We start from the raw sequence: 14,524 nt of genomic DNA on the forward strand, positions 1-14,524 counted from the left end.
GTGAAATTGATTAATGCCAGCTATAAGAATATAGACAGTTTTAAATTTATTGTATAGCAAAATTGATATTCAATAAAGAATATTCAATGTATTAATAAAATTTAAGTGTAAAAAAGTCTAAGTAAAACAGAGAAAAACTCCTACCTCTAGAGGACTGTGTCTCTTAATTTATAGTCCTTGAATTACACACATCCAAGCAAATATCTCAAAGGCTTAAACGCTGTTACTTGTAAACTTCTCCATCTCTGGGAATGTTTTCAGATATATTGAGTGATACAACTATGTCTCCATCCAGAGATCACATTCTCCATATTTGCTTTACTCTAAGCTTAGGTACTCACCAGTAATCATTATAAATCTAGGTAAGACTCTGATACACACAGAAGGTAATTAAAAATGATAATTAGTAAACTGATGGCAAAGATTATAAAGATAGAAACTCAATACCAGACAGCCCAAATCTCCATGTTTTAAAAAAGTGATTTTCAGGTTTATCAGTTCAGAATAAGCATTAAGAGAAGTACATGAGATTTAAGATAATTACTGAGTTAAAGCTTCTCACCCATGGTTGAGACTATACAGATAGTTTCTATTGAACCCAAACGCCACCTACTTCATTAAACCCTTAAAACTTATGTTAAGTCTCTGAAAAATGAACACATAGCCTCTGCCCAAACACTATGCTTGGAAGATTTAATGATGGTCAGAATCAGCATTATTAAAAAGTTTAAATCTTTGGCAAGACTTGATTATTAAAGTCTACATTCCAAAGACCAGAAAAAGCAAAATCCGATAGGAAATCCCATGACCCAACTATGAGTTTGTAACACTTTCCATTCCACCTCTCTAGATTTTTTCTTTCTCATCAGATAACTGAATTGTTTAATCAAATGTTCTTAAAATTCTTTAGTTCTATGATGTTTTATCAATGAAAAATGAAGAAAACTATAAGCTGAGGAAGTTTGGAAGACTAAGAGTCTTACTGATCTATAAAGGGGTCTACATTTTAAAAGTATTTTTTTTAATTTTTTTATTTAGTTACTTGACAGAGAGAGAGAGCACAAGCTGGCAGAGTAGCTGGCAGAGGGAGAGGGAGAAGCAGGCTCCCTGCTGAGCAAAGGAGCCTGAAATGGGGCTGGATCCCAGGACCTTGAGATCACAAGCTGAGCCAAGGGCAGTTGCTTAACCAACTGAGCTACCCAGGTGCCCCTTAAAAGTAAAATTTTAATTAAGATTTCAATTAAAATTTTAATAAAAATTTTAACACTGGCATTCATAGACCTTTAAATCTCTGGAAACAATTACAAACAGTATTACTTGACTCTACAAGTACAATCTTTCCCTATTTGCTCATTTTAATCATTCTTCATCATGAATTATCCCCAATGATCTGGGTAAGAGCCCAGGACACAATGAAGTAATTAATAAACACAAATTAATAAACTAGTGTTACTTGTCAAGAAGTTAGGAGTCTATTACTGAAAAAAGATTCCAAATTCCCCATGGACCTTAATATTTAGACTCAGTAGGTTTTACAGATTCCCTGAATTTCAGGGACCCCCTTAGTTATTATTTAATCAACTCATGATGAAATGCCTAAAACCTGTTTCTATCCTTCCTGAGCAAGACTTCACCCAACCTTTACATAAGCACCCAACATCTATACTATAGACATTAGATGTTTACTGGTGAAAATGGGCTGTATGGCAAGGTGCATATTAAGGGTCCATCAAGGGTAATGGGACAAGAAGAAGTAGAACAAGTAAATGTTTTAATTAAATTTTCCTCAGAGGTGTAGATTTTGAACCCATGACACAACAACTAATGTATCTCTCTCTATTCAAGAAAATAACCTACAATTTCCTAATATTATTAAAGAATGGTTTTCAATTATCAATATTCATTTGAATATATATAATATGTAAAGTATTTTAAATAATTCATTGTGTGGTATAAGATAGCAAAAGATCATTTTAGCTAATGGCACTAGTTTCATATCCATTGAAAAATAAATTTTGAAATTAAAAGGAATCCTATAAGTAGTGAAAAAGAGTTTCACTTATTTATCACTTAGAATTTCACTTATTTATCACTTAGAATTTTTTAAGAAATTATTTTAAAGTATTAAAGAAAAACCACTTAGTGTTACTTGCTGAGCCAAAAAAGGATTTAGTATTCCTTAGACACACTTATATATAGACATATAGAGACAGAAACCCCTATCAATTTTGAGAATTACACAGAATCACATAGTTAAATGGGAACATAAAATATCATATACCAAAATGCTAATTAAGCTGTTATTATAGAGACTAAAAATATATAGTGTTCATAGACTTTTATTTAGTTTAAAAGTTCTATTAGATTTCTTTTTTACAGTGACAGGCCTTTGGGTTTTTATTAGATATGTGGTGATTAGAAAGAAAACAGAGAGTATTATATATAGTGAATGGATCTAACATAAGTGATTTGAGTTCTAGTAAGAGAAGGGAGTGATTGTGGGGATAGGAAATATAGCAAGACATATGTGCTGAAAACTTCCTGAATTTGCTATAACATGAAAATCCACAGAATAAAGATTATAAATAAAAATCTCACAAAACAAACTGAGGGTTGCTGGGGGGAGGGGGTTTGGGAGAAGGGGGTGGGATTATGGACATTGGGGAGGGTATGTACTTTGGTGAGTGCTATGAAGTGTGTAAACCTGGTGATTCACAGACCTGTACCCCTGGGGATAAAAATATATGTTTATAAAAAATAAAAAATTATATAAAAAAAAATAAAAAAATAAAATCACATAAATTACAACAAAAATAAATCTAATACATAATCCATTACAATGCATTATAGTGATACCTGAGCAAAGAGAATGACAAAGAAAACTATTTTTAAAAGCAACCAGAAAATAAGTGGAAACTACTTTCAAAGAAGCAATGGGGAGAATGGTGGATGACTACAACATAGTCAGTGGTGTCTGATAGATAATGCAATAGTATCTTTATAATGCTAAAAGAAAATGTCTACAAACCTAGAATTTCGTACTTAATGCAAATGTCATTCAAGAGTAAAATGCAGGGGCACCTGGGTGGCTCAGTGGGTATAAAGCCTCTGCCTTCAGCTCAGGTCATGATCTCAGGGTCCTGGGATCAAGCCGCACATCGGGCTCTCTGCTCAGCGGGGAGCCTGTTTCCGCCTCTCTCTCTGCCTGCCTCTCTGCCTACTTGTGATCTCTCTCTGTCAAATAAATAAATAAAATCTTAAAAAAAAAAAAAAAAGAAAAGAAAAGTAACATGCAGGGGCGCCTGGGTGGCTCTGTGGTTAAGCCTTTGGTTCAGGTCCAGATCTCAGGGTCCTGGGATCCAGCCCTGCGTGGGGCTCCCCGTTCAGCCAAGAGCCTGTTTCTCCCTCTCCCTCTGCCACTCCTCCACTTGTGTTCCTTCTTTCACTTTGTCTCTCTTTGTTAAATAAATGAATAAAATCTTTTTTAAAAAAAGAGTAGAATGCATGCTTAGAACATAAAACAAGAGATTTTGCTATTAGCAAGCCTGTACCAAGTTAAATACTAAAGAATATACCTCCAGTGAAGGAGCGTGATGTCAGATGTAAGTTCAGAGATATAGAAAACAACAGCAACAAATAACAATGAGAGCCTATATGTGTGGGTAAATCTAACTGCTGTGGGTAAATCTAACTGGACAGTGTTACTAGTCCATATGGGCACCCATGGGGAGGGCTGTAGCACTGGGTTGCCACAGCAGAGCCACAGCTCCAGGTACAGGAGGCCGTGGGATTCATGGTGAAGAGTGTGGATGGATAGAACATCTGGAAAATGCAAGGCTTCATGTTTAGGTATAGTGACAGCTGTTGTGAGAACAGCCAGGTGTCCATGAAGCTGGCACACCAGGGCATTGAACCCTGTTGTATCCTTTGGCTTAATTAAGGCAAAGTGACCTGTTGACAGTGCTGGTGACCCGTGAGTTGGAGAAGTCCAGGGTGCCCTTACCCAGTGCACCACGTATTGCAATGACACAGTCAAAGATTCAATAGATGCCGGAAGTAAAGAGCTTCAGGTGATGCTGCAGCTGGAGACTAGTGTGACCAAGTGTGTGGGTGACCATGTGCACCTCAGTCCAACCATGACCAAGATGAACGAGTCTCTTTCATCCCTGGGGAAATAGAAGTCTTTGCAATTGGCCATCGGAGCTGATGGCAGGGATCTAAAAAGAGAATTGAGAGTTTTGGTCTTTTAAGGAAATTGTATGAAGAAATTAAGAATGGCAAAAAGTTTGAGGCATGTGTCATTTGCCTCTGGATACTTGGTTCCTTTATGGTCCAATCCTACAAAGTGAAATGGAAACAAAACAAAACAAAACAAAACACACACACACAAAAAAAAAAACCCAAAAAACTGGTGCTAAAATTCAGGTCAGAGGTAGTGTAGGAGAATTTTTGATCGCCTAAATCTTACATGATTGTCCCGACACAGGGGATGCCCCGTGTATCAAGCCAGAGCCCTCCCAAGGGACCAGAATCCTCACAGTACACAGGTACCCAACAGGCTGGCAGGTTCATCTAACCTGCCTGAGACCTGGGGGAGTCTGAGCAGAGATGTTTCTGTTTGTTGACAGCTTCCCATTTACCAGAAATTTCACCAAGTCATTTTCCATAAGCTGTAAACAAAATCCACATGGTCACTAATTGAGAAAGGGAAAAAAAAAAAAAAAAAAGCTTCTGGATCTTTGTTTCGCTTTGTTTTGCTTTATATACAAGGGGATGCAGTTGATGTAAGAAGTGGAATTGGAGAGGTATTTTAGAGAAGAACTTTGAACAGTTCATGTCTGTTTCTGACTTTCATGATTTGGATATGCATCTTGAAGTACACATTACATCTTTCAGCTAGGAGACCCTGCAAGAACGGGAGAGGCAAAGTTACGCTGGGTGTGGGAAGCCAACCTTCCCTGTCACCTGCTGCCATGAAGGGCCCAGAGGCTAGCTGCCATAGAGCAATGGGGCAGCCTTGTAGTGACACTCGCCCTGAAGGGAAATTGAGTTTAAGGCACCTGGGTGGCTCAGTCAGTTAAGCTTCTGCCTTCGGCTCAGGTCATGATCTCTAGGTCCTGGGATCGAGCCCCACTTTGGGTTTCCTGCTCCAGGGGAGGCTGCTTCTATTTATAATCTCTCTCTCTCTCTCTCCTCCCCATCACTTGTTATCTCTCTCTCTCAAATAAATAAATAAAAACTTAAAAAAAAAAAGAAAGGAAAGGGAATTTTGATTGCAGTATATACCAGTATCTAGGAATGAACACTGAAGGAGGAACTGCTGCCTTAACTAAGGGAGTTATTAAGTGCCGACTTTGGAGAAACCTGGTTTTTATAAAACAGAATGGAATGAAAGCCTAAATTCAATATTGCTTACTTAGCTCCCTGAAATAGGCAACAGGAAGGTCAAAGGAGAATAAGCAACTCAGGAGTGAGCTGTGATTTTTTTAAAACAAAAAAGGGGCAACCCCCCATTACCAATACCACTTTTACTTGGAGCCTTTGCAGCAAGCAGTGTTCCTGCCCAGCTCTAGCACTTTATCATTTTGATAAGGACCTTGCTGTCTTTTTGCCGACTTATTATGTGAAATGATAATATAGCCTGTGCTCAGTGTTTCAGTGCTGTGATACATTTTCCTAGTGGTTTGGTTATAAAAATAAACAAGATTTAGTTTTTCTTCCAAAAATAAATTAATTAATTTAAAAATAATTTAAACATGAATATGAATTACATCAAAAATAGCATATATTTTAGGAATTGAATAAATAAAGATATTTTCCTTGTTCAGGAAGAAGGGGTAACTATCACTTAACATTAGAATTTCGTTAGATAAAGATAGATGTTTGAAACTGTAGTTATCCCCAACCAAAATTATAAATGAGTGTATGACATCCAAGCAAATATACAGAAAATAAAATTTTCTGAAGTGATTAATCAAAAAGAATGCAAGAAAAGAGAAAAATGTAGGACAAATAGATAACATATAGTAAGATGGTAGTTTTAAACCTAAATATATCAGTGATTAAATTCAATCAAGTCATCTAAATTCTCCTATGAAAAATGAAGATTGTTAGAGGCATTAAAAATATAGGTTAAAAAAGTTACAGCCAACTAAAATACAAGGATAAAGGCTGAGAAAGAAATTATGAAAAATTATATATCATGCAAATGTTTATATACTATATATATATATCAATATAAGTAAATAAATGAATAAAGTATATCTTCATACAGAAATTTTTACTAAAGATAAAGAGAATGTTTTATAATATTTAAAATATTGAATATACCAGGGAAATATCATGAGTCTAAGTGAGTGTCCCTAAATTTGTAAAATCTAAATGAAAGCAAAGTGGCAAATTTTTATATTCAAGAACAGAGAACTCTGAGTCATTCTTGGATATTATTCCCATACTCCTGCATTTATTATCTTTCTGGTCTTGGTGGATCTGGTTTTTGTTTGTTTCTTCTCTGTCAAATGGGGACAATAGCCGTATTTCATTAGGAAGTCATAACCATTAAATACAACATGTGAAAACATCCAATAATCTAATATGGCACATGATATAGGTTAGAAGTAAACATTTCACAGCATGAAATAGATTTTAAAAACTGAAAACATACAAACTGTTTTTGGAGAGAGTTGATATTGGAGAGAGATCAAGACTGAGAACCCAGGGATCTGGCCTGTTGTCTTGGTTTTGCCTTTGACTTGCCTGGTTGGAATATAAAAATACCACACTGGATCAGCCAATCTGCTCGAAGAGCCTCAGGCTCCCTATTGTTAAATGACATTCAAATCTGTGAAATCATTACCTTCTATTGCTGCCTCCTTCCAACTATCTCCAGCTGAAAATGCTACAATGATTAAATGAGGCCGTCTCAGTACATATAGACATGCTTTGCTTTTGCTTGCCTTACAAGATGTCCTGTTCCCTGCTGTTGACTGCGATTTCCCAGTCAAGCCTGTATGTGGCGCATTATGTGATGTGGTCCACACCACATCATGGGAGTCTCATATGAGCTCTTCATTCTCTTTGTTTATTTAGCTAGAATAATTTTTTTTAAAGATTTTATTTGTTTATTTGACAGGCAGAGATCACAAGTAGGTCTAGAGGCAGGCAGAGAGAGAGAGAGAGGGAAGTAGGCTCCCTGCCGAGCAGAAAGCCCAATGTAGGACTATATCCCAGGACCCTGGGATTATGACCTGAGCCAAAGGCAGAGGCTTTAACCCACTGAGCCACCCAGGTACCCCTAGAATAACTTCTTATTGGTGAATTATCTTATGACTAGTAGGACTGACTTTTCTGAATTGTTTTCACTTGACTCTTTATAATAAAGGCAGAAGATAAACATCTGCCAGGACCTCTCTCTCTAAAGAATTCTCCGTATTTTTTGGAGGTGTGGATTTCCCTCAGTCAATGTCAATTACATTGGGATTATGTCTAAGTATTATGTCAATGGTCTTGACAAGAAATCTAGAAATTACTTCAATTTAGACATAGCTTTCCACATTCAAATCTCAGTGAAGCACATTTCTTTCTTATTTACAGGATTACTATTTCAGACAAGTGAAAGGATAGAAAGTCATCAGAATAATTAGAAGAGATGTTTCTTCAATCATTAATGTTTTGCTTCATTCACTTCTTTTAATGCATATCATCACAGTGCTACATCGCTGAAACAAATTCTGAATAAGTCAAAATTCTTTGAATATTGATTAAAGATTCAATTCATGTTCATATAGAGTGACTATTACTTTCTTTAGGAAAAATGGTGGACTGGACAAAGATACTCTAATCCTTATCTAAATTATTATCATTATATAAGAATATATATATATATATACATATACATATGTATATATATATGTATATATACACAGTAGTGTTAAAGTTTTAATTTTTTTGTTTTAATTATCTTTCAATGGAGATTCTGAATAGGTTTATTGAAATCTTAAGAGCGGTAATACAAAACAATTGTTGCATATGTGTGTATGTGATCTTTTGTTGGAATCCTGTTTCAAAGTCAATCACAGCTGGAGCCCTCAAGGCTGAGTAATTAATTACTGAGTCTAGAAGGCCACAGGGCAAGGTGATTATCAGATTCTAGGATATTTTGGGGTAGCTTCAATTACATAGTGAATATAATTTGCATAATTTTCTGTAACTTTTTAATAAAATTACAAAGTAATTTGCCTCTGGTATTCTCATACATATGAAAGCAAATTCAGCATTAATTTAAGCCAGAAAATGCTTCCAAAATGCTTCATGGAGACACTACAAAATACTGTATGGCATTTTCTTCATTCATTAAAAAACAACTAAGTATTCCAAAGGATAAAAGTAGTATAAATAATATTTATGTATTAAACATCTATACTAGACATTCTTGAAGGAGGCTTTCTCATCTTTCATTTTTATTATTGTCTCTCCCCATGACCATTTCATCCTCAACTTTATATTTGCATATGATTTTAATAAGTATACTATTAACTGATTTTAATATGCATAGAATGACTGTTCAACTGTTTCAATTATTGTTTTGTCAATTCTGATGTAGTTAGATGTCCAGGATTATAAAAAAATAAATAAATAACCACTTTCATCATACATAGTAGAGAGTCAGACTTTTTAGCTGTGTACTGCTTTGGCGTTTGGATGGAAATTACGGATTCTCTCTTTTGAATATATGTGCATTATCTCCCTGAAAAATAAAGGTAGAAGCACACACACACACACACATAAATGCATACATACACACACACACATAAATGCATACATACACCATATGCTTAAACTATCTTAGGATGTCCTGACCCTCTAAGATACAACCATGGTCCCAAGTTGAACAACCACTGATAGAGGGGGATATTTGTGTTTCTATTGCTTATAGAAGAACACTAGACGTCCAGTTCATTTTAAAGAAATAGCAATCTATTACAAGTTGTATGCTCCAGAAGCTAGTAATTAGAAGGAAATTGAGAATAAAGTGTTTATTAGGTATTTATTCCACAAAGAGTATGGAAACAGGATGTGATGCAAACTTAGCCAAATCATGACCAACTAAGAAAGGATCTCTGGAGTGAGTTTTGCCTGTTAGGGTTACCCTGAAATAGGCTGGGATTTTATGCTTCTGTTCCTCAATCACTATATGCAAGTTACCTGAGAAGTGCATATCAAGTGAAGTGACTCCTGATGAAACTGACCCCAAGGAATTGACACCTAGACACTGTTTGTTTCTTACCCTCCCCCATACTAGGAAAATGCTTATTTGAACAGGCATATGGTCAGTATACTCTTTGGGCCATTGAGATACATGTCTCTCTGTACATTGGAATAGGTGACTGAAGGAATTCTCTTCCTGAAGGAAAATAGAAATATTATGAAAAGTATGACTATACCTCTGACTAGGTTTGTTGTCAGTGCTTTAATTGACACTCATCTTCTCCCTCCACTTTTATTCTCTATCCTATTGTTCTCACAGTAAACCAGCCACTTATCAGGGTTTTTTTTTTTTTTAAGATTTTATTTATTTGAGAGAGAGAGCGAGAGAGAGCACATGCATGTACACAGGTAGGGGGGAGGGACAGAGGGACAAGCAGATTCCCCGCTGAGTAGGGACCATGATGCAGGGTTCATCCAAGGATCCTTAGATCGTCACCTGAGCCAAAGGTAGTCTTTTAACCCACTGAGATACCCAGGTGCCCCAGCTTTTCAGTTTCTAACCCCTGAGTTATCTAAAGCCCAGTCCACTATGTTTTCCCCAGCCTGGGGTAACCACACCTGCTCATTTATGGTCAAACTGGACATAGGGATACCAAGAGGCAATCAAGTGAATCAGCTGAGTCTCACAGGTATTCCTGCTTGCCTTTATCATAAAATTGCAGCCCTACCTCCTCTTGACTATTAGGATCAATAACTCTTGATAAGAAAATTTCCTCTTCTTGGGGATCCTGGGTGGCTCAGTCTGTTAAGCATCTGCCTTTGACCCAGGTCATGATCTCAAGGTTCTGGGATTGAGTCCAACATCAGACTCCCTGCTCCATGGGGAGTCTGCTTCTCCCTCTGCCTCTCATTGGTGCTCTCTCTCTCAAATAAATAAATAAAATCTTAAAAAAAAAAAAAGAAAGAAAGAAAGAAAAAAGAAAAACAAAAATTCCTCTTCTTGCCACTTATTCCTGTGATAGAAAATGTCCAGTTAACAGCCACGGCTTGTAATTCAAGGTAAGACCTATTATAGAATTCTTCTAAATGCCATTAAGGAATGGAACTGGTAGCATTACAGAAACCAAGGTTACAAGATGGGAAACACAGTGTTCCCAAATGGCTCACTGAGAATTTTAGAATGCGGGGCACTACTTCTTAAACCTGTTAGTTCCAGGATTCATATATTCTCCCTTTTGGGGAAACAGTAACATATAGAAATCTTTGATTTTATATATGCATCCTGTGCAGGGTCAACCCATCTTTATAGTGTTCTGCTTCTGAGCTACTAGTTCAGTTATGACTTCAGTAGGCTCTTGCATTATTGTTTCAGGTCAACTCATTTTGGGTGATCTGATGTGTGATATAATGTGTCCAATGGATCCCATGATCATGGGCTCTCCCCCTATCTTCTTTGTTTTAAAATGCTGCCTGACCTGAAGTAGTATTCTATGGCATCTCATGTTAGTGGATCAAATACTCAATAAACCCTCAAATATTAGTGCTGCCTAAAAGCCCATGAGCAATTATATCTATTCCTGGGAGGAAGAAATAGTAACAAAACAACTCTGGATCTTTCATAGCTGGTAGAGGACTTGTGTCATCAAATTGACACTAAGTGACTGCTTAGTCAGAGCAAAGAAAAGTTCTATATCAGAGGTTCAACCCTGGCTTCTGTGGGCTACTAAGTTAGACATTTGACAGCATCAGTAATGAAATTAGCTTTAGTAATAGCTCTCTATGCTGTTAGGTCAATGTATAGCTTCAGTCCCCACCATTTTGTTCAAATGGTTCATTTTCCCATTGTACTGTCACTGGATTGACCACTGACAGAGTGGTTGGGGTCTCTCAGCTGACAACTATGTCTACTGAGATATTTAGTGCCTCTTCTATGCTATATTCTTTCTGATGGACTCAAACATACGATACAAACATCTTATACTTTATGCTCATGTTCAGGTACCTGTCTGTGTAGCAATTTTTGACACTCTCTTTTCCATGACTTTCAAGTCTTTTTGCTTAGCCCCCGACTAGCTATTTGCCAAGCTATTCACCAGTACTATGAGTGGGCATATACTCTAAACTTGGGCCAGTTCTCTTTCCACATAAGGTAGACTGATAGATGCACTGCCTAGTAGAATAATTTTTCTTTGTTATTGTCTTTCAAGGCCACTCTGATTGTGGATATATATTTTTCAGCTTCATATAGGCAGACTTGACTTACCTGTAAAATAAGATAAGGCTTTTTTTCCCCTCCAGGTGGACACATGTGATCCCACATAAGTTTCAGGGATAGGTTGATCAAATACATTAGTAAGAGAGCAGTGAGGCCCTTAGGGTTCTGGGCTACCTGCTCATGTAGTTTGTTGGAACCCTCTGGTCTCATTCATGCTTGCTCACAGCTGTATCTTTTCTTTTCTTTCTTTTTTTTTTTTAAGATTTTATTTATTTATTTGACAGACAGTGATCACAAGCAGGCAGAGAGGCAGGCAGAGAGAGAGGAAGAAGCAGGCTCCCCGCTGAGAAGAGAGCCCGATGCAGGACTCGATCCCAGCACCCTGGGACCATGACCTGAGCCAAAGGTACTGAGCCACTCATGCCCCCCAGATGTATCATTTCTATGTTACAGTGGTTTGCTGCTCAGCTACAGAATCTTGTGATTTGGTGGGTCTAAGATGATGTGGTTCATGATGGATAGTTCTGGACACATAACCAAGGTCTAGAGTTAAGTCTCTACAAGGACTCTAGAGCATGTCAATAACTGTTTTTCACAAAGTGTATTATTCTTTGCACATTAATCTGCTAAATCCATACAACATTTGGTAGGGCTGCTTGTACCACATCCTGGACACGCAGCAGATTATTTTCATATTCTCAGCCATACTCAAAGTTGGCAACCTTGTATTTCACACAGCCTATAGGCCAGAATAGTATCCCAGCATGTGGAATATGTTTCCCCCCACATCCCCCAACCAAAAAAAAAAAAATCAAAAAAACTTATAATTGTGAAGATTGTGTTTTCTTCTTTGTGATAGAAGGTACAAAACATAATAATACAAATGACGCTTAAATGTCTCATTTATATGGAATATCCTGGCATGCCTCTGATCTTTGGGTTTCTAAAAAGATTAGTAGGGTTTATTTCCTATCCTCATGAATACTTGAGTTTTCATAAGGACCTCAACTTAGTAGCTGTATTCTGCTTACCTGTCCAGAAGAACATAACATTGACAATGTAATGAATTAATGTGATGTGTTTCTGAATATCCAAACTACCTTCACCTTTCAAGGTAAGAGAATAATTATCACCAAGAGGAAAAGTAAATGCATATTGCCTTCCATTTCATGAGAAAACATTCTGTTTCTCATTATCGACTGGAGGAGAAAAAAAAAGAATTTTCCATATCAATGACTATAGACTGTATATTTGAACTCACATTAATCTATCCTAGCATAGATACCATATCTTGTAAGGATGCTGCCATTGGATTTACTATTTGTTTGAACTTGAAATATTCTATTTTTATCTTCCAGTATTACTCTGGTTTCTGTAGGAGCCTGACTGGTGGATTAACAGAAGATATGATGGGGCCTCCCCACCTGAATCTTCCAGATTTTTAACAGCAGTGCAAGTTACTCTCATGGTCTGGATGATACAATATTGCATTTGATTTCCTTTCTTGGTTGCAGTGTATGTGGGGTGGGGAAGGAGGAGTTAATTGCAGAGACTTCTACTTGGCCTTCCCTTTATGCTAATTTTGAGCCCACAGAAAGAGCATCCAATGTTTTGGTTGCATTATTTACCAAATATGTCAAATCCCATTATACATCCAAGGATCAGGAAAATGACCGCTTGGATTTACAAACCTAGTAGACCCATTCTAAGTCACACTTTTTTAGTATTCCATTTATTCCGACTTCCCTGTCATCCCACTTTAATGGAGAGGTCATGATGACACATTGTTTTCTGGATATCAAATGCTATTCAGAACTTGTGTTCAACAGTACTGAAAATACCTGAGTATTTCCCTTTCCCCATTGCGTACTTAACTGAAAAATGGCCTAGACTCTTTTGGGGGAAGAACTGGGAGAATTATTACACATACTTGCTGTAATGTTGTGAGTTCCTACCTCCTAGACAAACAGACATCTCTTCTATCATTGTTGTATGGGTATAAAAGTCATCTCAGGCCTGAATACTGGAAAAGAAATTACACCGATATTTTTATTGAGTTGACCACTATAAGGCTACTGGGCATTAATCCTTGATTTCTTCTGGTAGTACAATTGAAGGAGTAATCTTGATGTTTATCAGTTTTTTTCCTCAGAAAAATTCATCAGCTCTGGCTTTGGCTACCACTCTAACTTTGTTAGCCATCATAATAATTGAAATCATCTAGCATCTGTGGCTAAGTGCTGCTCTCTAGTCTTGATATAGGGGGGAATTGGTTTATCACCATGGCATCCTTAATACCACAGCTTGATCAACAAATGTGGGCTGCCTTAGGAAGGACATGACTTTGGGCAATGTGGCTGCTGTCTGCAGTTGAAGCCAATCCTGGAAGTGCTGACAGCTGATCTTTCCTGAAGGAAGATGTGGGCCAGATATCTCTGTATCTTTCCAGATCGCAACAATTTATTTTAAATGGAAGGATTCTAAGACCAAACAATAACTTTAATCTTACTGAATGATTGTCTGGGCAATTTAGAGATATGTTCGATTTAATATCTTACTGAAATGACTCTTAGCTCATTGTCAGACATTGCAGGAAGTGCGGGGATATAGTTGAGAAAGAACAAACCCAGTCTTTCTTTCCATACACTTGGAATTGTAGTGGTGTAGAAGGAACTACATATTAAATAGACAATCAAATATGTGGATAACTTAGATATAGTTAGATAATTATAAATGCTGTAAACAAAGTAAAAAAAAAAGATGAAATGACTTCAGAGAGATTTACCAGATCAAGTGTTCAGAAGGTGTATTTTTGGATAAAAGTGCCAGTCATGTAAAATTAGAGCAGAAGGCTATTCCAGACATAAGAAACAGGAGATACATCGGCCATGGGGTGGGACAAGTCAAGGGCATTTGATTAACAGAAAGCAAGATGATGTGACGAGGTACAGTGAGCATGGCATTGCATAGCTCAAAATGAGGTTAGAGATAGAAGCAGCTGCCAGATCATAGAGAGTATCATATGTCACAAAAAAGCATTTACTGTCTTAGAAATCTGACCAGGTAACAGAATGAATCTTTTTGCAGTGGGAACAGCACAAA

The 14,524-nt window shown here is 37.0% G+C and overlaps 1 pseudogene; it reads left to right on the plus strand.

The window, feature by feature from the left end:
- The first annotated feature begins 3,769 nt into the window (after positions 1 to 3,769).
- On the plus strand, positions 3,770 to 4,178 carry LOC101670345 (annotated as a pseudogene).
- The last annotated feature ends 10,346 nt before the right edge of the window (positions 4,179 to 14,524 follow it).

This window comes from Mustela putorius, unplaced genomic scaffold (genome assembly GCF_011764305.1).
Source record: "Mustela putorius furo isolate JIRA1106 unplaced genomic scaffold, ASM1176430v1.1 tig00003859_pilon_pilon_pilon, whole genome shotgun sequence".
In the NCBI taxonomy this organism is placed as follows: Eukaryota; Metazoa; Chordata; class Mammalia; order Carnivora; family Mustelidae; genus Mustela; species Mustela putorius.